Source organism: Epargyreus clarus, unplaced genomic scaffold, assembly GCF_041222505.1.
Source record: "Epargyreus clarus isolate Ecla_fem2 unplaced genomic scaffold, WU_Ecla_fem_2.2 ptg000007l, whole genome shotgun sequence".
Classification (NCBI taxonomy): Eukaryota; Metazoa; Arthropoda; class Insecta; order Lepidoptera; family Hesperiidae; genus Epargyreus; species Epargyreus clarus.
The window spans coordinates 8541051-8565938 of record NW_027332215.1 but is presented as its reverse complement, the minus strand read 5'-3'; the positions used below and the strand labels follow the sequence as shown (position 1 = coordinate 8565938).

At 35.8% G+C, this 24888-nt stretch overlaps 1 protein-coding gene and 1 long non-coding RNA gene across 4 annotated transcripts in view; both read left to right on the top strand.

Annotated features, from left to right (window-relative positions):
• The window catches only part of LOC140743346 (uncharacterized), a 466218-nt gene that overhangs the window by 146934 nt on the left and 294396 nt on the right, over positions 1-24888 (top strand). The gene's annotated exons all lie outside the window — the stretch shown is intronic.
• The window catches only part of LOC140743344 (carboxyl-terminal PDZ ligand of neuronal nitric oxide synthase protein), a 287400-nt gene continuing 279848 nt past the window's right edge, over positions 17337-24888 (top strand). For 2 of the 3 annotated variants that reach the window (XM_073074520.1, XM_073074518.1), the window contains exon 1: positions 17341-17667. The gene's annotated coding sequence lies outside the window, so the exon portion shown is untranslated. Of the gene's footprint in view, positions 17668-24888 lie in introns of all 3 variants that reach the window. The other variant, XM_073074519.1, reaches the window with a different exon arrangement.

The following is a 24888-nucleotide window of genomic DNA, read 5'->3' as shown; positions in this document are numbered from 1 at the left end:
AGCGCTGCTGTGTTTTGGTTTGAAGGGTTTGGTTAAGGAGACATACTTGTCCGAGGCGATCCAGCTTAGTTCTCAAGCGTAGCGGCTCATCTTAGGCCGACCTCCGGTAGTAAACTTAGATTCGTTTCCGGGGGTTGATTATGAATTTCTATGGGCGGTAGTAGCTACTAACCATCAGGTGGACTACATGCTCCTCTGCTGCTCTTATATTATAAATAGATAGCTGGATAGCCATAGCCGGGCTCGGCCGGTGAAGTGGAAAGTGGACACTTTCCACTTTACCGGTAATGGAACCCAGACCCTTCCACAGGTTTACGTTTTACCTAGCGCCTAACGTTAAATAATCGTGAGTTCAAAATCAATACATTGTTTACTTGTACTGCCAAAGGGTGATTAAAATTTTGCCGTCGGGCCCTCACGTGGGAGAGGCGCAAGTGAGCAACTGAGTACGTTAGTTTGTATGCTAATTAAGTTTACCAATGGGTCCTGGAAGCTCCATTGCTTAATAATGGTACTCAATAAAGTCTATTCGGAAAATACGAAAATTTGTGTACTTATTTCTTTGGTGCTTAATGTAATTGTATTATCGTATCTATGTATTAATATCGGGGTAAAGATTGATAATGTGATGAAATACTTCTTTATAATATAAAAGTACCAAACGATCGTGCTGTCCATCTGATGTTCATCTGTCTACATTTGGACATCACTAGTGATAAGTAATTTTCACTAATAAAAGAATAAAATTTTGCATTAAAAAAACGAAAATTCATAATTTCGCATTTATTCGCAAAAAAAATAATGTTTGAATTTGTATCAAACATTCTTCTTAATTGAAGGCTAGTATTGTAGTGGTCTCTATATTTTCCTCCTTCGGCTTCTGCCTTCTGTCATTTACAACAATTTTGTAAATACTAAAATACCTCTCTGCATCTACACTATTAAATGGATTAAAGAGGCTTTGAATAGCTTTTGCAAAGCCAGGGTTGCAGCACTTTGTAGCTACTAAAATTTGTAATAGATCAACAGATGTTTCTTGATTAACTCATTAAGTAGTTGTCTGTGAAAATTATTAAACCCATCCATAATTTCATCCTGTGGTATATCCTTGAAAAATTGTATTTATGAGAAGGTTTCCAGTGAAGAATTTATGTTTGGATGTTTGGTGGAGGTATGTTAATTCATTAGTATGACACAGTAGGCGACTAACTTTATTGAACTTCTCGCTCTAATAATGTAAATAATTGAAATTTCGCAGTTAACTGCTAAAACATAAAAAAATCGCATTTATCGCATTTATTCGGCACTGCATCTATTTCGTAAATACGAAAATTACGTATCCCTAGACATCACTGATCAATAAAAAATAAAATAAGACTTCTGTTAACTGCTGTAATCGGCTACAGATACGTTGATACTCTGAGGACTAAGTTGGAACGCCTCGGATAAATTTGTCTCCCTTATCACACCCTCATATCTCCTTTACCACACGGAACAGCAGCGTTGAACGGTTTGGCAGAACAGGTGTGGCGGTGGTATCTCCGGCGTCAAACCACGATAGGGTTCCACCTGCAAACTAATTTTCATATTTTATTACTTATCATTTCATATTTTTTTATAAGATTATCACTATAACTAATTGTTTTGTTTAGTACTAAAATTAATCTCTGTGAACACGATAAGAACTTTTCAAACATATTAAACTGGAATTGGTTATTGTTATTGGTAGATGTGATTATTAGGTAAATTCTTATATTTTTAATAAAGACAGATTTCTGTTTTGTAATCACCATGTGGTCGATCAGTATGTGTTAGATATAAACTAGTTACGTTATGGATGGCAAAAGCCTAGAATAAAGTAACTTGCCTAATATTGTATTTTTTCCTTGCAAAACCGAAACATTTAAAACCCGCGGCGAAGTACTCTTTAAATTGTCCCGACACTTTTCCTCTTACCGCTTAATCTGAAACTTGGAGCCGAAGTTCATTGTTCGCGACTCGGCGGAGCAGTGTGTAAACATTTTTCAGCGCGTAAATGTAATTTGAAGTTAAAATTGCCTTCCCGAGACTTCTCGCTTCTAATAAAACGGGTAGGAGGGCATGTCGACTTTTTAGTGTCTGTTTAGTGGAAAATTCTGTGACATTATAATAAGCTTCTTAGAGTACGTTAGTATGTGAAGTGGAGTTCATATTAAATTCCGGTTTCATGTGGGTATGATAAGAGCCATTTTTATAACGAAGCAATATGATTTTTTTCTATTTTAGAGTAGATGCACTGATACGTATAATTTAATATGTAGGCAAACTAAGTAGGTAATTATTTCTATTTTACTTTATCATAGCAGCAAGGCAAATATGGGTAAGGAAGAAATAAGAATGCTGATGTCAGAGCAGTGGAACTTTATGCTCTTTATGTAGTTTCATTACCAATTAATTAAGACATTCCGATAGAAAAAAAACATTTTTAATTTTGTGTGCTACGACTACCTAATTATCTGGCTATGTGCAAGATGTAATGATGATATTGGTAAAATTAGAGTATTTATAAAAAGCAATCCGTTGCTACACAATGGATTGTTAATGTACATTCCCATCTGTCAGTTTAGTAAAATAAAATGTGCATAGAAAATTGTTGTAGACAATTGTCACGTGATTTACTTCCATACACTTAATAAAGCGCTCGGAAGGCACACGTCGTCTTTTTCAGTGTTTTTCCGTAATTTTCTGTGACAAACCAAACCTTTGAGGGAACTACGGAGCTATGAATAAAATATTAAAGCGCGTACCGTTTGCCGACATTGCTTTGTAAACGCAGAAAACACTGATGGTTTATGCACGGCGGAACATAAGCATTTGTGGCAATTAGCCTGTGAAGTTTCCGGAATGAAAAATAGAACAGACTCTGCCTTATATTATTACTGCGGGAATATTTCATAAAGAAAATCTTGCAGTAAAATACATGTTGTTAGTGGGTCAAAACCTTTTTTCATTTTTTTAACGTTTTTGTTAACGAGGGGGAAACCTTCAAAAGGTACCCGGTGCCGTGGGAGCGACACGGGGTTATGTGGGACTCTTACCGCACTAAAACCCCCCCGGTGGCCGTCCTCGGCGCTGCGTTGAGGACTCCGGGATCTCCAACGGAACGCAACCGGAGTCCTCTTAGCGCTGTGCCCCGTCGGGCTCCGCCCAGGTGAGCTTGATGCTCACCACACCGTCTGGTGTGCACGACGGTATGCGACCACACATACCGCCGTCCATCCCGGGGTTGCTGGCCAGGCGGTTCGAGCTCCCACTCTTGCCGTCCGCAACCCCGGAAGCCCCCTTTTAGTCGCCTCTTACGACAGGCAGAGGATACCGTAGCCCTATTCTGGTCCCGGAACTACAGGGACATAGTGGGACAAAACCTTTGTGACCTAACAACTAAATAATTAACCAACCACGGTCCTGTTGGGTCAACAATGACCTTACATTAGTTTTTCACGGTGAGTTATTTGAAAAAGCATAAAACACATTATTGTATTTTTCTGTCCCCTATGATCAAAGTAAGGCTTTCGAACTATTACTGTTATAGTAACTAGGACTGTTTACTTTTATAATAACTTATTATGTAATGTCAAATTTAATTGTTACCTTATGGGGCTCGTAAGCGTGCTGTAAAAATTGTTACTGTAGGTAAGTATAAGTAAGTAGGTAAGTATTGTAAGGAAGTTTCCTCACGAAATTTTCCGTAACCGTTAAAGACAAGTGATAATTAATTTCTAATACGCAATTAACTTTAAGAAATCAGAGGTTCGAACTTACGACCCCACGATCGAGAGGCCAAGTTTTAACCACTAGGCTATCATTGCTTTATTTTAGCAAAAGCAGGCACAACACTAGTTCATATACGCGCTCTTTAAAATCACACGATATGTATTTATCTACATGCAACTATTCATTCCCACACTCAATCACTGCGCGCGCAAATCATTAGTCATGCTTATTGCACTCATGACTACTCATGGGTGATGAGGACTCAACGGCCAAGCGTGCTTTAACACGTGTGATATGCTCTCATGGTAATGATCTAATTACACGTGCTGTAAACGGACTCGCGTGATTTTGACGTACATTATGATTTAGATGAAGGACTCAAAAATAATGCATAACCAGTATTGTAATACTACTCCTGCTCTAATTAAAAGTATTTTGGTCTTATTTGTCTACAAATTAAAATCGGATTTATTCAAAATGGATTCATACAGAAATCTTTTTGAACGTCAACAAACTACCACCGCTTCGGAAGTCGAAAGAAAGTCCATATGTGTACAAATTTGGATCTTTTAAAAAGTAAATATTATACAATTTTACATAATGGTACATATAATTAAATATTTATGATGGATGGATTGTTTTGTATAGTGGTTTTACGGGACGATATGTTTGCCCAGTGACAAAGTACTTTTATAAAATAAAATAAATAAATAATTAATACTCCTGCCCCATTTTTTTTATTCGAATAAAGTTTTATATTGCTTAAATCTTTAACAGCTATCGTTATATTATCATTGAATTAATTTTATGCTTACATCCTACATAAGGCAAGATCGTGTGTTGAACATCTTCATTATGCAAAGACAGTAAGGTGAATTGAAATTCCTTTACATATTTGAGTAATGTGGAATAATGTATGTAGTTCGTTCTACATACATTATTCCACATTATTCCACATTACATGTCGTTATGACTGCCGCGCTATTAATTAGAAAAGTTTCGGAAACAATTTATTTACTTTTCAGCTTCCGAAGAATGACTTATGGAAGTTAAATCCTCACATAAAATGTGGGCTTTAAGGGACGTCTTAGTACTTTGCTCTCGCTACAACGAATCAATGACAGGAATAAATTTTAAAAAGTTTTACGTTCGTAACGATAACCACAGCCAAGCTGAGGTATGTTACAAATATCAAGCTATTTAAAAAATGTATTTAAATCCATAATAAAATTAATTTATGTTGTTTTTGCGTCAGAAGTAAGTACGCCCATTTCCGCGCTATTCAAAGGAACTAAATTATCGAATAATCAGAAATTATTATTCCTACCTACCTACTTTATGAGTAATTGAATTGTAAAATGTAAGGCTTATATTTTTTAATTACATTTCATAAAGCTCAGAAATAACGTGTCATTATCGTAGTTACCTAAGTATTCCAAGTTTCAGCTCAATCAACTTAAAACTTAGTTACAATCCTAGTTAATTAGATCTCCTCAAACCTACTAACATAGCTAGTTAAAAATACTTGTAATGTGGAATATCGTAACTTCTAACATTGTTCCGGCGACAATGAGCTGGAGAAGCTTATTCGAAGCGAAGTTAATTAATAAAGTTATGGCGTAGGCGTTGCGGGGGCGCGGAAAGAAATGCTGTTAACTCATTTACTTCTAGTAATTATGCCTTAACTAGCTCTTTGTTGCGGACTTGCTTGCTATTAATTGTTTTCATACGTCATAGTATTAAATGTGTGTCTAAAACATTTGTTTATACGGAAATATTATATGACAACTAGGACCGGCAAACGTTGTTGCCATATAAATAAAAAAATATTGCATGCTTATTTGCTACTACAAAGTTATAGAAAAGGAGATCCAGTCCAAATCCAGTGCCCAGCAGTACAACGTTGGGTTAGTGGCAATAAAGAGAAAACATTAGTTACACAATTTTATTTCTAAAAATTACGGTCCATGTCATCAGTTTCAATTTAATCAGGCCTACTGTACTAGTGCGGTTTGGGGGTTGCCAAATAGGAAGAGCGATTTAACTTCATAAATGTACGAATTTGTTACGCGCTACCTAATAGCTTCTAGTTAGTATTTTGGCTGTTCGCCAAGCGATGGGTCTAAATCTATACGTTTAGTTTCCTGATCAATGTATAGTATCTATTACATAGTAATGTCTTATTATTTAGTTGATAGATTAACTCTGTACCTCTTTTTCTCTTTTTTATACATAATATAGAAGTAGCAGACGAACATGCAGTCTATCTCATGTTAAGGACATCTACAATCAACTTCAGGTAGAGACCCCGCTACCCCTACCCCTGACGACTAGGAGCAGCTAGAACGCTACGGAAAAATATGTTTTGCTCACCACATCCTTCAAATCAGAACTCAGCAGCGCATATCAAATGATCGCACCTATTTATTACCACATCTCATCGGACAGTGTTCTCTACGTAATGGCGAGAAAAGCAATCGAGGAAATTTTATATCTCATAACATAACATAACATAACATAACGATATCTCCCCCACGGTATCGTGGTAATAGAGGTATATATAGGTAGATCCGGTAGATGGTATGTGATCTGTAGTCAAATTTAGGATTTATATTCCGAAAATTTTGGGTGCATTACGTCACCATCTACTTCGTTTAAATATTTTACTAAATATTTGGTAACAAGACTGAGTACAATTAAATCATCTTATCACTGAAATACAGATGAGAAGTGTTTACTTAAGTACATCTAGACCAATCTTTATGGTAATACATTTTAATACAACGAATGAAATATTCAATTTAAGAGTTGAAGTTCAAGAAACGTTTTGAAGGGGTGTTTTTTGTGCACCCGACTCGAGGGGGTAAGAGCAAAAACGTGTATACTTCACTCGATTTCGTACTCGTGAAATTAAAGTCGAACTTTTTTGTCCAAGACGACGATTAACGACCACGATTCACGACTGCAGTGTTTATTGAGCATTGTTTATTCTACTGGCTAGACAAGGTACTACGTTTATTCTAGTGTCTAGTCAACAAAAACGAGTACTAATAGAATTTAAGAGAGCATCTATCTGTCTTTCTATTTGCGTGAAGCGAACTTGGTATGCAACGATCTGTTCATATTGAAATAGCAAACGAGCATGCAGTCTATCTGGTGCTAGGTGGCTACAGCCGCCCGTGGACGTCTATAAACAACCCCAGGTGAGATCGACGTTCTTACGACCTTAGATCGGCCACATTTTGCTAACCTTATGTCTCGGATAAGTATTTACCTTTACCACACCCTCCAAAATGGAAACAGCAGCTAACACTAACCTTATTAGGCATAATCAAGTGTAACAGGACCACAAAGAGAACCACAAAGGATTCTGTCATGTCCGTACAAACTAAAAGAAATTCATTTTTTTGTCACTTATAATTCGAACAGGCATGAAGAAAGTTTAGTTCTCAGTGCAAAATTAATGAATGTGTGATGGAGACCCAGTATGTTTACTGATTTCAAACATATTTAAGTTTCTCTATTAAATGTTATAAAGTCGTTGCAATCTCAAATTATTTTCATTTTATCTATAAGTCGTAATGACACTTACGATGTAGTCGTATCGTAGTCGTGGGTTGTAAATGTTTTTCAAGCTTTCCCGGGTTCGCTGGTTTTTGAGGCTGCCTCTTTGTTGCTGGCACGTAATGGCAATGGGACATAATATAAAAATACTTTGCTGAAAGGATTCCAACTGTCGGACCCTCGCAAGATTAATGGCATTTCGACCGTGACAATGCAATGTTGACTTGTTGCCAACTGTTTCGATTTATTGCGAATGTCTAGATTTCTTGAGATTTTCGTGAACTTAGCTAAATTCCGATTTATATTAACAAAAACTAAAACTAAGGATTCAACAGCTCTTCTGATTGGTACTAGACCTATTAATAAAACTGTTGTCTATCGAGGACAAATTATTTACGTTTACAACCATTTATTTTATAGCCATCTAATAGAAAATTACGGCAATGGTAATTTAGTCCCTTTAGGGGAAGAATTTAAAAACATATATTTTATTGTGTTCATTGTCATAATAGGAACTCCTGAACAACATTTTCATTGCTCCCAGGGTTCAAGATTTAGCTGTTCGTAGTTTTTTACTGTAACGATTATATTTCTCGTAAATTCTCGTAAATAATTCAATTGAAACTGGGATTGAATGTTCATCTTTTAGCTACGTATGAGCTAGGAGCTGTTGAACTCTGACAATGCAATATTGACATTCTGCTAAATGGAAATGGAAACAGAATTTCGATTTCATTCCTAGTTCCAGTGAATTGTACTTTTAAATTCGTGTAGGGATTGTGGTTTAAGGTCCTCACAAAAGGTTTTGATAAATTGAAATGTGAATGAATGGAAAATATTTCATCTATTCCGGTACTAATTCAAACCAGTACTATGAGTATTGAGTAGAAATTAATACGGATTCTTTGTTTGTTATACCGTTCATAAAAGATTATTTATAAATTAATATCATACCCGCATATATTTTGCATGTATTATACATATATCATACATACATTTTAGTAAATGTATTCTGAATAAAAGCAGTTGTTTGAATATATTTTACCTTAAAGCCTGATGCGAACAATTGAGTCGAGTTTACAAGTAACTCTGCCTTAACACATCCTTCTAAAAGAACAAACGAAGAATTATTTTGCATTTAACGTAAAAATGTTAAACAACGGTAGAAACATTTTGTTAAAATAGTGTGTCCTTTTCCTGCTGCTGCCTTTATTGCCTCCTAGAACTTACACGTTAAGTTAGCACAGTGACTTCCGGGGCCACCACTTGGAAAACAGCAGGAGTATGGCTCTTGTAAGTAACTTTTGTTAAACTTTTTTATACAATACAAATATATTCCTTTATCTACAACAGTGACTAAAATATTGAGTATTTTATCAGCGAGTTATGAGCAAAGTTTGTAAGTTCTACAACAAAGAAGCGATGATTTCAAACAAGGGCCACCAATGCGCTGTTTCCTATGAGTCACGCGCTATCACGGCTTGACTAATGAGTGATAAATGCTCCAAATGCTGGGTCCTATTAGTGCAATGTTTTGTGCAACTATCGCCTATTCGGACGACTGTAATGACTATTGGATGTCTATGCATTGAATATCGTATCGGTTATGTATAGTGTGTTCCAAATTACTGCTCAAGACCCATCCGTTGATAAATTACCTACGTGATGCATGTAGGAAAAATAAGGGTCAAGTGAAACCTTAAAAGAAATAAAGTAAAATTTCGGGAAAAAAATATAAAATTGCTAAAATTAAGTACAACACGTTTAAGGATTCTCTACTAAAATATGCTGCACTATAATTGAACACGATTTTTGATAAATCTCACGTGAGATTAGGGAAGTTGAGACAAATCTCACGAGGGGGTCGAAAAATTTATAATTTGCCAAATACGAGTCAAACTCGCACACGGAGGGTTCTGTTCCATAAAATATTTATCTAATAAAAAAAATGTTATTTATTTTTGTATTTGTAAAAAATATATTGAAAATTTGGTGGCACCGAACCCTCCGTGTGCGAGTGCGACTATCACTTGGCCAATTATTAGCTCCATTTTATCTTATCAAGTTGGTGTTGAAGTAAGTATGTATTAAAAAAGTTACGCAAGGCCGAGGGGGTAAAGCAGCCGGCCTTAGGCTGTTGGTCCACCGCACCGTCGCCGAGCCGATACCGAGAACGAGATTATTTTGGGGCCGATTTTAACATGTCGTGACGGCGATAGTGTATCCACCGCGACCGATATCGGCGGTTTATTTTGTTCTACCTTGCGCGCGTGACGGCAGTGTGGACAAGTTCCTATGTGTTTTATATTGCCGCACATCGGCCCGTCAAAATCTCGGTGTCGATCTAGCCGTCACGCCGACCTACTCGAAATATCGGCCACCGGGATGACGGTGCTGGGGTGACGGACATGCGGTGGACAAGCTACTATAGTAAATGTATGTATGCTACTTCGGCACCGTCATTAATTATCGGTCTCGGCTTGGTGACGATTGCGCTGGACAAACAGCGTAAGTCTATCTTATTAATGACGAAAATATTTTGACAGTTTAAAAGTTTCTGTTGGTTGGACAACTATGTTGATGTTATCAACTGTCGTACACCATGGTGGGATTACTTTTATACCATTTGAAGTTCTTTCATTGATAAACTATTACGAGTATTAAGATCCTCATAACTTTTAAGATATTTTTGTATGTCAATTGTAACTATTTTTAAGTAAGTGTATATAAATATACACATTATTAATCCAGTAGTTTCTAATATGCAGAAATAGTCAAATGTCGATTTTTGATTAGCAAAATAGGGGATAGAATTATTATTTAAAACGGGTGTTAAGAATATTATACAGCAATCGACTATCGATTAATAAATAGTGTTCTCATAATATCGATTATTATATATTTTCTAGTTATGGTTTCGTAACAGCAATACTTTAATCAATATCACAATATCATTGAAATTAATGTTGTATTTTTTAGCATTCTAGTTAGTATAAGTAATCTGAGTAAGTAACCAATGACAATATCGTTTTATTGTCTAAGCTCTTGTTAATATCCGTGCTATTTTCGCGCTAATCTTAAAGCTCAAACAATCGTAGAGAGGATATGATGTCGATGTACTATTGCTATGAAAACGGATACTGATTGTTTATTTGTCGGTTCAGTGCGCAAAGGGGTCGAAGTTAGAGCCACAATTGACTTCACAGTGCTAATTGGATATAATAGATGCCGTAGATATGTGTAATTTTTAGTCTGGATGTACATCCATTGATACCAATTAAAGGGTAAGTACATTTGATTCACACGCTAGCGAAACATTTAAAAATATAGGAGTAGCAGACATGCAGTCCACCTGTTGGTAAGTGTATACCGCCTACCATGGACATCTGTAATCAATCTCAGATAAGATGAGAGTCACACCTTGAACCACACGATTAAGAGGTCGGGTTACAAGAAAACTTACTTAAAGTACTTCCCGTCTTAACTGCAAAATTAATTATACGAATAGAGAGGAAGTTATTAACGATCCTTCTCATTAAATGACAATTCAAAATGGGGATGAAACCAAACTGATTGCTTTTCCAATGAGTTGCACAATTAGATGAACGATTCATTAATTTGGAAGGAAATCAGGATTAATTATTATAATGATATTAAGGATTTTACTGCCTTCTTTCTTCTTTAGTAAGTAAATAGGTACGTGCTCAATAATGTTGCATTCAGTGGGCCAGCATAAGACTTTATTGTAGATATTCGATTTTACCCGCGACTTCGCTTGTGGTCAGAGGTCGATGACCATACAATTATTTAATGACATTATTAACGATAAGTTTATAAACATAAAAGATAAGTTTGTTCTTATCTATTCTCGAAAATTGTACTTTCTTCGGGATAAAAGCTACTCTATATCCGTTCCTGAAACCCTGAACGTATACATAATTTCATGACATTATACTAACTACTAGTTAAGACGTGACAACGTAGCAAATCTACAAATTAACAAACTCACATTCGCATTTATAATACTAGTTAGGATGTGAAATATATAGACGGCTTCTGGGTTCGATTCTGGCCGGAGTTTGGTGAATTTCTTTCTGAGGTCATATTTTACATACATAAGCACTGTTTACGTATTAGCTTGCTAAAACTACAGACTATAGTTAACTTACTATGAAAGATTAACAAATATAGATTAACGTAATATGAAACTTTAGAAATAATTAAAGTGTAGTGAATTTTCTAAAGCACTACTTAAACTTATATTGCACTTAAATCTTTTAAGTGGCTTGATCACGCTGTTCAAAACTTAACGTAACTTGTGTATCTTCCTTGTCTGAAAATTTAAAGTATAAACACTTCGGATAATGTACGGAATATTTAATGTAATTACTATACAGGATGTTTGGTCAGTGATGTCGGAGCCTTTAATAGGATAAAATACAGTTCGTAGATATTACTAAATTAAAACACATATTCGCATCTCAGTAATATAATAAATAATAGTTAAAAAAAAACCTAAAAACACGCTTTCATTGCTAATTGAACTAAACTAAAAAATAATTTTTAATAACATTACAAAATTTATTGAACAATCAATCATATTGAATCGGCTCAAAATAAAATTATAATAAAGTTTAAGTTATTAAAATAATAATTCATTTCAGAGAAAAAAGCGTGGGGTACTTGATGTTTTAAATGTTACAATCATTCTATTTGCAATTATCTGTGAAAGAACAGTTGTGAACCGCAGTAAAATAGATACTACCCAAGCTAATAAAAGCATGTTAAAAATTAAGATGGATGTTATTTCACAATGGTTTTATATGTCTATTAAAGGCTCCGAACAAATTACAAACCACCCTCTATATCCAGTAAATGCAATACACGTGTTAATGCATTTGCTTCGTGGTAAGCACACAATAAATTAGAATCTATATACGGATTACGTCAATGCCTAAGTTGTTAGCCGCCCCCGCATCAAAGGCTACGCCACAGAATACATTTAATTTAGGTACACCATTAATACATCTACGTGAGGCACACGTGCATGTTGTTATGTCCTGGTGTATAGAAAATTTACGTCATTTTGGTGAGCCATTTCACCAGTTAGAAAGGAGTAATAACTGCGTAATCATCAACCCATTGCTGTGTTACTGATGGCCATGGGTAGGTTTCTAACCTATAGGCTATTAAGTATTTACCCTAAGGGCACAAGGGGCACGTGCTTATGGACCCCGACGAAAGAGAGGCCAATGCCAATATTCGCTTACATGTAACATTTCTAAATTAAAATGTTGATCATTCACCAAATTAGATTTTATTTTTCCTTAAATTTTTTGTACACCGCCTGCCCCTTCGGATCCCCGAATTCTTGTATGCCCATGGGCCCCGGGATTCTTTAAGAAGGCCCTGCCTATAGGTATTGTTAGGTAGACTTTATACATCTTTTTGTATTGTTTAGAAATATTCAACGACGGCTAGTATGCTTACATTATAACCGATTTACAATGTTTATGTATTAAGATGTGTAGTGGTTAGTTGATATCTGTAACTAACTTCATACAGAACAGGTGTTCTACTTGAATTTATCACAGATACGTCGCCACTCATGAAACTTAATGGTTGCCTCAGCAGCCATCTACAACCTACATCGTAAGAACTGCTTCACGCTAAAATTAGGCATAGCGGTAATACCTTCTCGTACAGAACCCCAAAAAATCACATATTGCAGATTAGTAACTCCATGTCCCAGGACACCCACAAATTGTATTCAGCGATCCGTCCCTACAATTGACGCACAAATAATGCAAGTAACTACAAAAAATAGAGAATGTATTAAAATCAATTAGTCTTCTTTTGGTAATACTCGTACGCTGACAATTCCTTACTAATCCGGGACTTTGCGTTCTGAATCATAGCATTTATTCGCAGTGACATACAAGAATGTATTACGCATTAGGCATTGTACTATATTGTGCATTACGTTGGTGCTATAGGAATAACAAGTGATCTTTTGTCACGACCCTTAGGTTTAATCAACGGAATGGAACGCAGCATTTGTGTGTAATGAGTTAATCTTCGGATCCGTAATCGTTGGGTAACCTTGATTCTCACCTTGAGTCTTATGGAAAATGGAAATAATGTGGCTTAATGGTTACGATTCTGATGATCTGAGGTACTGCTGTAAGCCAAAAATAGGAGAGGTGCTGCTGAAGTCAATCAGCTGCAGTAGCCATTCAGCTAGAATGTAGCATTTGAGACATTTTTTTATACTCGTAATATAGGAGCAGCAGACGAAAATGCTGTCCAATTGATGGTACGTGGCTACTGCCGCCCATGGACATCTGTAATCAACTTGATGTCTATGATCGATGATGATTTGAGGCATTCCAACTTAGTAAGGAACAAAATCGCATCTGTGTCCATGGCCGACCTTTTGTAGGAATATAATCTTATCTTGGTTGCTCATAAAAATCCATTGACGGCATTATCTACTGCATGCCCGTTCTTTATTATAAAAACGGTTCAGATTCTAGCATTACGTTAGCGAGCGAAGAGATCGGAACATTACAATGGTTACGATAATTTGTAACATTGCAGCAATGAAAGAGAATTCGAGGTACATTCGGTTACATTGCAAACGAATGTTCTTCAATCAACGAGCCATTAATGTACTGCTCAAAATCGAATCTTAGATTTTCTCTGCAGGCGAAACATTTCGCCGAGGAAGTGTCCTTAAGGCTGGTATCACACGACCGACAGTTCGTCTATTAGCTTAAAGGTGGTAGAATCCTTTGTGGTTTGACTCCGGCGGCACCATCGCCACAGCCATTTCTGCCTAACAACAGTGGAGTGTCCGACCTCAGGTAACAGTATCTAATCCTATCTGGTTTTGATTACAGATGTCCATGGGCGACAGTAGCCTCTTACCATCAGGTGGACTGCATGCTCGCCTGTAACGTCTATAATAATATTATAAAAAAGCTACCTAAACCATAATTATAAAGTTTAACCCCCTATTTAAAGTAACAAAGCAAGTAGTCAGACGCTGCTATAATTAATAATGGAAATGTGTTCGCCAAGTGCGCTGCACTGCAATGGATCCCAACAAAGCATAGTGTCAATTATAGAGTTGCGGTTTTTGTGTGCCGTGTGTTCGTTCGAACTTGAAATGTTCAAAGCTAACGGTAATATTGCATTTGTATTGTGGTGGAGACTAAATTAGAATTCAATGTTAAACATACAAGTTTCAGGGAGTAAATTAAGCGTATATCAGAACTCTACTGTCAACTTATTTCTTTTCTCTGACTCTACATTTGTAATGTATTTAGCGCAGCTGTGTACCAGTTAAAATCAGTGATAGCCCAGTGGTTAAGAAACACTGACTCTTGATCGAGAGTTCCGAGGTTCAAATTCCAGGCACGCACATCTAATTTTTCAGTTACGTGCGAATTAGAAATTAATTATCACTTGCTTAAACGGTGAAGGAAAACATCGTTAGGAAACCTCATAGAATACCTGAGAAATCTTAAAAAAAACAAGTTTTCTAAGATATGTAAAGCCTACCAATACGCACTTGGCCAGCGCGGTGGACAATGGCCTAATCCTTCTCATTCTTAGAGGAGGCCCGTGTCCAGCAGTGGGACAGTAATGGGTTGATGATGATGTGTACTAATTTAAAACGTAAGGTAATGCATTTACCTACATCTTACAATATATTTTTTTACTTTTTACTTTCTGACCGAGTGCGGAGGGTAATATTTCTTGAGGGTATGTATGTATCACTCTTTGGCTTGCCCTACAGGCTAGGCGGATTTAAACATATGAGGTGTAGGTGGATTCCACTAAATTGTGGAAGTAACACGGGCTACATAACTTACTTTTTCAGTTAATTACGTTTAGACGGGTTTGGTTTACTATAATGATTACTATTTTACATAACATTGAAGTCAACAAGCGTAGGATGGTAAGTGGTTGCTGTCGTTCATGGATAATCTGCAATTTTTGCATATCATACATCGAAAATAGAAAATTTCTAGTACGCAGAAATTGTCAAACTTCGATCCTTGTTAGACGAAGCGTTGTATAGATCGATGACAGATCTTATTAATAACGGGCGTAAATCATGTATTTGTTACAATTTTATTTAAAAATAATTTTATGGACATTGTACATTCTCTTAATTTATTATTTGACAAAACAATTTATTAGGTAGAAGCATAAATTGTCAATGTACCTCGTAGAAATGACTACGAAACTCAAACTGAGTTACAAGTTCGGTATTGGCATCGAGTATCGCTACCGCAGTGTTTAGTAAGTGGACGTTGCGTCTCGAGTGATTAGTGCCGGACCTTATAGTTTAGAGTCGCTGTATTTATATTAAAGTAGCAATGTTAACATGAAATAATTAGTATATTATTTTACGAACCGACGTTGTGCTTATGTTAGTTTTTTTTTTTTATAATGCAAGAGTTACAGACGAGCCTGCAGTCCACCTGATGGTAAGTGGCTACTGCCGCTCATGGACATCTGTAATCAAGCACAGATAAGATTAGATATTCTTACCTGAGGTCGGCTACAGATGCGCCTCTACCCTTGAGGACTAAGCTGGAACGCCTCGGCAAAGTATGTCTCCCGTGCCACGCCCTTCAAACCAGAAGACAGCAGCGCTTAACGCTGCCGATATGAGGCAGAAATAGATGTGGCGGTAGTGCCGCCGGAGTCGAACCACAAATGGTTATACCACCTTCAAAATGTGTTTTAGATTATTGATCAATACAATAATATAAAATTAAAACGAACACAATACATTAATATAAAAATGTATATTAAATTTTTCCAATCAAATCTTCAAGCAAAATGTCTCGATCTGGCAGACTAACTTTATCACGTAGAACCGCGCAACATACGCGGGTATTATGTTAAAATTTTACTCACACACTTTTTCGAAAACATACTCGTACTTAAAGAAGTATTACATCAATAATTCATGTAGCATAGAAAAATATTCTTACTTATCTGCCAAAATATGATTTTTAAATTAAACAACATCTTTACTAAAAATGTTAGCACATAACTTTATATTTTTAAAATAGTATTTTAAAAGGAGCTTTTAAGAGCTTTCATGTGTTCGACGAAGTATATACCGTTTTAGTGGCATCATCAAGGCATCATAGTATCTACTTCAGCCACACTGTCCTATAAATTTGATCTTGATTCCCATTTTAAGGTTCCTGCGCGCATCGGTTAGAACCCTTAAGCCTTCGGAGGGACATAGGTTCCCTCTGCGTGTTCTACCGACTTTACAATGGTGAGTGTTCTGAGGAACTGTTTGATCTGGTGCCTACGTCGCCTTTCCTTCATCGCACCACTCGCCGAAGGATGAAGTTCCATCCACATCAACTGGACCCGTGGCGGTCCTCCACGGTTCGGTTTAATAGATCATTTTTGCCGCGTACGTGCAAAATGTGGAATGAACTTCCTCCTGAGGTATTCCCTCAGGACTATGACATGGGGCTCTTCAAGAGGGGTGTAAAAAGAGCTCTCCTTCAAAGCCGGCGATGCATTGGCGACTCCTCTGGTGTTGCAAATGTCCATAGGCGACGGTGACTGCTTTCCATCAGGCAGCCCGTCTGCCTTATCGTTAGGTTACATATAAAAAAAAAAAAAAAAAATCGACTTCTAGTTTATTTTGTATTTACAAATGCAGTATATTCGATATAAAGACTTTGGACATTATTGACACTCTAATAAGTCTTGAAAGATATACAAAACATAACACGTGTTAAAAAAGTTAAATAAAAGTTTGGTTAAAGCTCAACTCCTTAACTTTAAACGAAAGATTTGAGGGCTAGAGCCTCCGCGTCGTTAGCATCTGTCGTCGGCGGCGAGTCAAAAAATCTTCCCGCGGGAGCCGTCGAGATAACAAATGATGAAACAATGATGGCGTCATTGTAGGTGGGCCATGAAGGCACGAACCCCGCGGGGTAGCGCGGCGTTGCCGCTCCGCGCCGCCTCGAGCCTGTGGCGCTACTCGCTAGCCAGAAGCGTTCGTACGCTCCGGCTCTCATATCGTCCGCTACCTTCTGCCGAGCGTCCGCGTACGCCGCGCCGCGCCAAACTTGTAAACTCACTTTCCGCCGTCGGAAACCTGTTCCGTCAACAAAAAGCACTTATTACAACATCGGGACGACACAAGATTCACTTCTAACTCGTTCCGATTCCTTTTTTTTTGTCTTTCACTACCTGTGTTAACTTTAACGTGTCTGTGTACTAAGTTTGAAAAACTTTTGAACTTATTTTCGTGTCTTCATCGGCTCCGGGCTATGGTCCGGAGTGCTCTGTAAACCGGTAAGTAAACGTATTTTACTGGAACTTTATTTGGATGTGTTTTGTACGTTTGGATGCTAATGACTGCAAAGTTTAAATGTCTAATCACTACGTTGCGTTGACTTATTTTATTGTCCAGTGGTCGGATTGCATTCCCAGTGCCGGCTCCGACAAAGCGCGGTCAGCCAATAAACAAAGGCCTTGCTTATAAATGTTTGAATTCGTAGAATTGTCTGTTATAGGCAACCAAGTTATTGTCCGTTCTTATCGGAATATAAGCGTCTTGTTTCTTGTTGCACGCCAATGACACTTGTTGTACTTATAAGTCCTATTGAAGATGTCACAAAACTTTTAGATAACTTTATTAGGTATTAGGTGAAAAATAAATTCTAAAATTGAATGAGTTTATTTAGAAAACATTGTTCGTCAGTTCGAAAAGTTGTCCTAAAAGTTTATTAAGAATATCAAAAGTTTTAACAAAGAGTTAGAAATTAATTTAACGGCAACCACTTTAACGGTAAAGGACATCGCGATTAAGGTACATACCTACATGCATGGACGTTCTCCGTATTATTCTCAAACGTGTGTGCATTTCATGTTCCTGCACTTGATCAACTTCGTGGGCCGACCTTAACCCTTTCTATTTTTAAGATCTCGTTCAGCTGAGAGACTAATGAGTTGATGACGAAATTCGAAAAGTTATCTAAAATGTTTCTTCTCGAGTTTTAGAAGTTTAGAGTGAGCTTTAGTACAGAGAATACCAAGGCAACAAACTTCGTAGAAACAAATGACTGATCGATGACTCAATTACAATTTGGTGTTAGTCAATTTCAATGCTTTACTTAGAACTGAATATTATTGTAGGTGTACAATTATTCTTTACAATTTAATAGATATAATATTTAAAGTAATGGATATTTAATGTATTAAGATTAAAGTCATAACGTGTAATTTTCATTTTGTTGACGTTCACCTGTATTTAAAATGTTAAAAACTCTTCTTGAACCTATTACTTTGTTGCTAAAATAATTATTTATCATATTTCAGCATCCATATTAAAAGTCAAATTTTATGTTACATCAAGTAAAATAATAACTATACTTTTTACGTTATAAAAAAATATAATAACACAGATACTCCGTTTTCCAATTAAGCTTGTTCAAATATTTGTATGAAAACATTTTCTATGTAAAAAAATAATTTTATTTAGGTACATTTGATATATACAGTCTCCAATGAATGCAAACGTTAGAGCTGCTGGAGTCAATCATTAATAACGTATATATATAATACGCCTTGTTATACTTGAGGACTAAATTGTCTCATAAGTTTTCTTTGCCGCGCCCTTCCAACTTATCCAACCAAAACACAACACAAACTCTGCCGCTATGCCAGAAAAGGAGTGGTATCGCCAAATTCGAAACACAAATTGTGCCTTCCACAACCTTTATAATTGCCAGCAGCCTGACCTTTTCCTGACAAGATTGTACCTAAGTACAATTTAAACAAAGAGCGACAAGCAAAGAAATCTATTATAATTTCCCCGTTTTGAGATAAAATCCGAGGCTGAATCATTGTTTGACTGTCATTACCGCCTGTGTGGGCTTAATAGCCTCTCGAATGTAAGTCGAGATTTCTAAGAATATTTGTATGGGTACAAATGATGTCGCAACTCAGCACACTGTGGAGCCTGCACAAGTGCACAGATTATATGCAATTCAATGAATCTCTGTTTTTAAACATTGAGGTGTAGGAAATAGATTATTTTAACTTTGAAGTCAGACTTGTAACTATAATCTCTAGTGATATTCTGTTGAAAGGTATTTGGAGAATATTTTCATTCACATTTAAAAATAGCTATCGAAATGAGGTAGTTACATAAACTTATGGAATGAATAAAAGCATGAAATGAATAAATTTCTAAATTGTTCATTAATTAGATCAACTCCAGTCACCCGAACCTTGTATGGTTATGAAGCTCACGTGAGCTTGTCTTCTTTTATACATCAAAGGTTATTTAAATTGGATACTAAATTATGTAGTCTTTTTTGTAGTTTGTATATATTAAGCCACTAAAAATAATCAGGTTCGGGCTATAAATAAGTAAGTTTGAAGCGCGGCAGATTTTTGAACATTACAAAAAACACATCTCCTATTTCGAGAACAAGATTATTTCGTTCTTATTCAAAACACGTAGGAACAATAATTTGAATTCTGAGAACAATTCTCGGCCTTTTAGAAAACTCTATCCTTTTTGGTGTCGCTTATTTGAAAAATGTTTTAATGATATTTACAAAGTTATCTTACAAATGCAATTAAATATAAGATACACAAGCACGGTACCTACGTAAGTTAATTATTTTAATTCCCGTATGCGATTTGGTTTTCCATTAGGCCAATCTCTTTGACCTTCATCTCTTGTTTGTGTCACTCAGGAATATTGGATTGATTTCGAGTTATGCGCTATCTGACAACCGAACGTTTAATCCAATTTTTAGTTAAAAAAAACATGTTATTACGAACAGTAACATAGAAACCTTTCTATTTCATAGAACAAAACTCTGAAGTCTTGAGAAAAAAAAAATAATAAGATCATAGTCTGAAAGTTTTTTTTAACTATCTTTCATATAATCGACGAATACCAGAGCTGTTTTCATATTGTATCACTCTCGATATAAAGTACAAAGAAAATAATTTTATTCTTTCAGGCTGTGGTAGAGGTACGTACAATGTACATATCTGGACAATTTTAATGCAAAAAGGACATTATGTTTGAAAGAACAGTTAAAATGTAAAACTACTATCGCCAAATTATTTAACGTGCGAGATTATTTTTTATTTATTCAGTCTTTATTCAAGAGAATGAATAGTACTTATAAGAAGTTTAGTAAATCCATTTCTTGTATATTCACATTAAATATAATATACGATGTTCTTTCGTAAATGCTAGGGTCGACTTCAAAGGCTTGGAAAAGAATTTCAATTTTCAATTTGTTATTGATAAAATTTATACCCTTGTAAAATTTGGCGCTAATACCTATTTGTATAATAACTTATAATGAGAATAATACGTAAACATTATATTGATAATACATTATAGATGAATAACAATTGTTTTAAAGAAAAATATGTTTCACAACACAAAATACAAAAGAAAAATAAAATTAAGTGGCTTACTATAAAGTGCCCTACACAACTTATCGCTTTAATATATCTCGTATAATAAAAAACCGAATAAATACAAAAAAAAAATATTCAAATGGGGTGAAGTTCAACAATACATTTTGTATGTAAATATCAACATTGGGGATCAGAATGAACGCGATTGCATTAACATATAAAATGTGGATGAATAGTTGATATAAAACATAAAGTGAACTGTGTTGTAGGCGTAGGTGTGGGTAAAGGTTCATTGATCGATTTTTTCAAATCTTATCAAGAGATTTTTTTTTAATTGTAATGAATTACGTCACCAACAATTATTGGGTCTGTGTTGCTTAGGTCAAACTTCAATCCTGAGTATAGTTTCATGAAGTTTTTCTTTATTTTTTACGCAGCTGCGAAATTTTGAAGCACTTTTTTTATTCCAGTTAGAAAAGACGGTCATAGATGCGTTATTACTGTGGACTATGAAAAGTCACTACAATTAATAGATCCGTTTAAACACAATGTATCATCGCAGCGTCACTAAGCATGTGGTAAATAATCAAACAATCGATAACTAGAGAAACAAATTTTTACGACAAATCGATTTTTGAATCAACATGTAACTATTTTACAATGTCCCTTTCTATTTTATAATGCCAGAATATTTAACGTTTTTCTACAGAATCTGCAGTTCAACCAGTAGTTGTAAAGTGAGTTCTATAGAAAAAAAAAATTGGAATAAATATAAATGAAACTAAATTATCGCCCATCAATAAAAAATAAAAGTATTACATATTAATTTTCGTGTTTTGAGGACTGGTCTTGGCTCTTTTGTAAATAGTTCATCATCGGCAGTTCAAAGATTTGCTGATTGGAATTTTGACCGATTATGGTTTCATCTGAATGGTTTGCAGCCGCAAGCTTTACGTCAAATGACCCGTTCCAAATGAACCTATTGATGCAACGTTGGAAATTCATTTCACGACGACAAAATGCTTACATAACTTACTACTTATCGAAACTGTAGCATATATACAGATCTTGAAGGCGGTAGAAATCTTTATGATTCAGCTCTGGCGACACTACCGCTACAACTATTTCTGGCTACTAATGGCTTTATTCAGCGCTGCTGTGTTCTAATGTAACCCTTACATTACGAATACGAAGCGTTCCAACTTTAGGCCTCAATGGGAACAGCGCATCTAGAGCCGACCTCGAGTAGCATTTTAATCTTATCCGGGGTTGATTAGATGACCACGCGGCACTGATCACATATCAAACCATCAAGTGGATTGCATACTCGTTCGCTAACTTCCTTAATAAAAAAGCTACACGATTCATGCTAAGTAGTAATTAGCAAGAACTTAGTTTGGAATCTATCGTATATCCAATATCTGTCAACTTAGCACCAGGTGGACTTGACCGTTTCCTACGTCAGTAATTACCGCTGTTTGATGCCAACCGCCCACTGTTACGGACCTACGGGCGGACAGATAACGTAATGGATTGTGCATTAGGCGCTTTATTGTCCGTGAACTGTTTAAGTTGCATTTGTATCGAATTGACGTAAATAGAACGACAATGGTTATGTAAGGTAAAGGGTCCCGGTTCTCTGATTGGTGGTAGTATAATAGTGAGAATATAGGTATAAGATCTAGGTTTGTGTTGTGTCACATATCTTTGAATGTATTAAAAATTTTCCAGACAATCGACACATCCTTACACGTATGAAAAATATTGACTAAATATAAAATTTAATTCCACACTTAATGGTCGGTTATTGTAGAAGAGTATGCAGAAGAGATCGAATTAATATCTAATGAAATATTGACATAAAATGTTAATATAATTATGTATTTTTATATAATTCAAATAAATATATCTCCTTTTAATCTGACTAAGTACGAGTCGAATACACGGCACACGGCGTTGTACCACCAATTTTAGTTTTTTTTTAATTTTCAATTTTTATATACATTTAGTATTCAACTGTAAACTTTGATGTTACGGTAGCCATGATAGTAAATTTATTACAAAAATCAGACTATCTTCCTATTACATTTCAATAGTTTTGGTAGGGCCAATAATATTCGCAATACATACTTTGTCAAAACTTCAAATTTCTGTTTATTACGGGTCAAGAGAGAACAATGTGCCGGACCGACAGACAGCGGACGATTAGTAATAGAGTTTTGTGTTTAAATTTTGGGCATGGAACCCTAAAATGGAACCATTCTTTCCCATGTATTTAATATTTGCTTCTAGGTAAATATTTGCTTTTTCTACAGCGACACCTGCCTAACTTAAATTAGATTTGTAGACGTTGCATTTTCTAATTTAACTTTATTGGTAAGTTTGATCAGATACGACTTCTGGTATAAGTTTTCAGACGAAGTTCCTTTGCAGTTTTTAATATTTTTTACTCATTTATTTCTACCGTGACGCTCTGATAAATATTTCCTTCGCTGAACTAAAGTCAAAGGGTCTTGTAGATCTAATTTTAAGTTTTCAAAGGCCAAGACTGTGTCCACCTTTGTAAGGTACCTTAACTCATTTTGCGAAGATTTATGAAAACTTTGCAGCTGCAAATCGGTGTAGGTGAAACTATTGCATCAGCTTACACTTACATCAGCAATTATAACGATTATTTTCACTAGACTGCGGAGGGTAATGCTACCTACATTACCCTACGTTTTATTTTTTGTCCCGTAATGCATGTTAAACGGCTTGACGGATTTTTAACAAATGAGGTGTAGTTGCAATCGTCTAAAAATTTATTAAAGCGTCAATTCTGTAAATGCGTTCACCTATAATTGTGGGTACACGACTTATTTATCTAACGTTTGCAGTGTAATTTATATAAGTGTATACTATGTTGGTGAACCTTTAATAAATAAATAAATTGTGGGTTTGAGAGTAGGGTTTTTTATAATAATAGTCAAATGTCATGCTAAAAAGACATATGAGCATCCTTAAATTTATCTAAACCACAGAACATCAATGTAGGCACATTTCTACCACGTATTGAACAGCTTATAAATTCTCTATCGGAATAAAATCGTCTTTTAATCAAATTACTTCAATTCTCTAACGGTAACTACCGTACCTTCAAATATAATCACATACTTGTAAACTACTTACAGTTGCAGATTTTTATAAAAGGGAATTCACAATTTGACATAGAGACAGGAAAAATACAGTTTATCTTAGAGCATTTTTTTTTAAATTTCAGAATACGTAATTTACTTTAAACATGTACTTAAGACGTTCCTACATATCACTTGGGGGTATGATAAAATTGATTGTATTTTTAATCAGTTCTATTTGCATCGCGTAAAGAATTATCGTACACCATCTAATATAAAATGGTAGAATCCTTTGTGGTTCGACTTTGGTGGCACCACCGCCACACCTATTTCTACCTCATAGCAGAAGTATTAAGCGCTGCTGTGTTCTGGTTTGAAGGGTGTGGTAAGGGAGACATACTTTTCCGAGGCGTTCCAGCTTAGTCCTCAGGGGTTGCGGCGCATCTGTGGCCGACCTCTGGTGGGAATATCTGATTCTATCTGGGATTGATTACAAATGTCCATGGGCGGCAGTAACCACTCGCCATGAGATGGACTGCATGCTCGTCTGCTACTCCCATATTATAAAATCATTGTAAATATGTATTTGTAATAAGTTCAATTTTTTTTCCCTCGCTACAATTGAGACAAGCCCCTAACGCTTTATCTCTCAAGTGGCAACATTTCATTACCTAAAGGTGAGGCTTAGCGAAACTGCCAACGAAATAATCCGCCGTCAAGTATCACTTATACCAGCGCGTTGATTAACTTCCCTCCGATCGATATCCATCGCGACATTCCCTGCACCCATAAGGATTAATAGTTAATACTGTTGAGGATTAAGGAATTGCTCAGTACGTTATGCATTCATCTTTGTGTATGTCTAGATTAGTGGTATACCACAGTAAATTTCTACTGTGGGTATACGCTATGGCATTACATATGGCATAAGGGAGGTTTGAATAGTGTATCAGTGACAAGGTTCTTTGATTCCTGGAATTACCTGCATCTTAGCAATTATTATTAATCA